The 2,565-nt window shown below is 39.7% G+C and overlaps 1 non-coding gene across 1 annotated transcript; it reads left to right on the top strand.

Moving 5' to 3' along the window:
* The first annotated feature begins 289 nt into the window (after nt 1-289).
* Nucleotides 290-393, top strand: LOC148571983 (small nucleolar RNA R71). The gene has a single exon (XR_015880268.1). It is a non-coding gene; the product is annotated as a small nucleolar RNA R71 (small nucleolar RNA).
* Nucleotides 394-2,565: the final 2,172 nt, after the last annotated feature.

Below are 2,565 nucleotides of genomic sequence, written 5' to 3'. Positions count from 1 at the left end.
AGCCACTTGCTTTGTTTCTAATTGCCTGGTAAGCTCTGCTAGTTGCTTGGCAAACACCTTGTTTTGGGCTAGAATTGTATCAACATGGTTCAGCTCCATGACTCCCTTAGTGTTGTGCCTTTCTGATGCATAGTAGTACTCATTCTCAGCCACTGTCTCGATCACTTCAATGGCTTCTTCCACGGTCTTTTTCCTGTTCAATGAACCTCCTGATGAATGGTCTACAGCCTTCCTTGATTCATAAGAGAGCCCATCATAGAAGATGTGCAATTGCACCCAATCATGGAACATGTTTGGTGGGCATTTCCTTGTCAAGTCCTTGAATCTCTCCCATGCCTCGTAGAGAGTTTCACCATCTTGTTGTCTAAAAGTCTGGACCTCAGATCGAAGCCTATTGACCTTTTGTGGAGGGTAGAAACGTGCCAGAAACTTGCCTTCCACCTCATCCCATGTGGTTAGACTCCCCCTTGGGAATGATTCCAGCCACTTAGCTGCCTTGTCCCTAAGTGAAAATGGGAACAAGAGCAGTTTATAGGCATCTTCCTGGACTCCATTGGACTTCACAGTGTCACAAATTCTCAGGAATTTTGTGAGATGTTGGTTTGGGTCTTCGTTAGCACTTCCTCCAAAGGAACAATGATTTTCTACCAATGATATTAGCTGTGGCTTGAGCTCAAAATTGTTGGCCTGAATGGGTGGTTTCTGGATGCTACTACCACAATTCCCAGAGGTTGGGTTTATGTATGAACTAAGAACCCTCCTCTCAGGAATGGCATTGTTTCCATCAGCTCTCTCATGGTTGTGAACTTCTCTATCCATGTTGAGATCTAGAGCTTCCTCAAAATTGTCCTCAGATTCTCCTTCAGATTCCTCTTCTCCCACTACTCTCTTCCCTCTTGCTTCCCTTCTAAGTCTATGAAGGGTCCTTTCCGGTTCGGTATATGGAGGAGTTGATGTCCCTCCTCTCCTACCTGTCATACAAGAACACAGCTCAAACACAAACAAGTAAAATACTCTTGGTTAATGGAAGAGTATGGTTAGATCAATTGAGGAATTAAATCAAACAGTTAGTGAGTCAGTGAGTTAGTTGCATGGATTTAAAGGCATAAAGAAGGGAAGCATGTAACCAAGTGCAGAAATTAAAATTCAACAAGTATCTAGAACAGAATTAACAAAGCAAGAGAAAATTGCTCAATCTAGTTAGCTTCCAATTTGAGAATTGTCAATCGAAAACCAATCCCCGGCAACGGCGCCATAAACTTGATGCGCATAAATGTGTTATGCTACGATTTAGGAAATTGCACGATCGGCAAAATTCCTTCCGGCAAGTGCACCGGTTATCGTCGTCAAGTAAAAACTCACAATAGAGTGAGGTCGAATCCCACAAGGATTGGTTGAGTGAGCAATTCGGATTAGAAGTGTGTTCTAGTTGAGCGGAATCAAGATTTGAGATGATAATTGCGGAATGTAAAATTGGCGGGAAAAGTAAATGACAAGAAAATTAAATGGCTGAATCTTAAATTGCATGAATTAAAGAGCAGAATGTAAATTGCTGAAATTAAAAGGGAATGGGGATGATTGCAAGAATTGAATTGCAGAATGTAAAGAGAAAGTGGAAATCAGAAATGGGGAATTCATTGGGTTTAGGAGATATTGAAATCTCCGAATCAAAACATGTAAATCTCTTCCTCAACCAATGCATTCATTGAATTTTGCTTGGCAATCTTATATGATTGGATCCCAATTCCTTGGCTCACCAATGCTCTCTAAAAACAAACAAATTCCCAATCCCTTGGTTTAAATGTTCATAAGAAGAGATGATGCTTGATCACTGATTATACCACACAATTTCATGAACCACAATTTGGTAGGATTACATGTCACAATATCCATCCAAACCCCAATCCAATCCACTGTGAGAAAGCTTCTCTAGCATGAATCCTCCATTCCTTTCCCAAGGCTCCGAAGGATTCCAAGTATGAGTAGTCTCTTTCCCAAGACAACTACTCAATGGAATTAGATCGAGAAGCTTTCTAACAAAATTCAAGAGAAAAGGTTGAAGAAGAAGATAAACTATTATTGATTCATTGAATTACAATAGAGCTCCCTAACCCAATGAAGGGGGTTTAGTGAATCATAGCTCTGAATTCAATTACAAAGAAAAGGAAACTAGCTAAAAGTGAAAGTAAAAAGTCCTCTCTAACTTAACTTCTATCCTATTTATACACTTTCTATATTGAGCTTCAGTTGTGCTTCTTGGGCTTTGAGGCCTCTCCTTGCTTTCCTTTTGCCTTGGGTTTATGATCCATAATCTTGATGAGGTTGTTGATCCAAGTCCTGTAACATTTATTGAGCCAACTTAGTGATAATCAAATAATGACACATGACTCAATAAATTGAGATTTCAAACTCATCAATCCTTCAGGCCCAATCCCATAAACCATGATATTCAATTGGGTTTCATACCAAAGTAAGCTTAAGTTAATAATTGTGCTCAAAGACTAACTTAAATCACAATATTTTTGGCCCAGAAACCTTTTTCAAGAGTGGCGTTTAAGTTGTAGT

The sequence above is a fragment of the Arachis ipaensis genome, chromosome B3 (assembly GCF_059453495.1).
Source record: "Arachis ipaensis isolate K30076 ecotype BB chromosome B3, ASM5945349v1, whole genome shotgun sequence".
In the NCBI taxonomy this organism is placed as follows: Eukaryota; Viridiplantae; Streptophyta; class Magnoliopsida; order Fabales; family Fabaceae; genus Arachis; species Arachis ipaensis.
The sequence above is the reverse complement of the archived record's forward strand: the minus strand, read 5'-3'. Positions and strand labels throughout refer to the sequence as shown.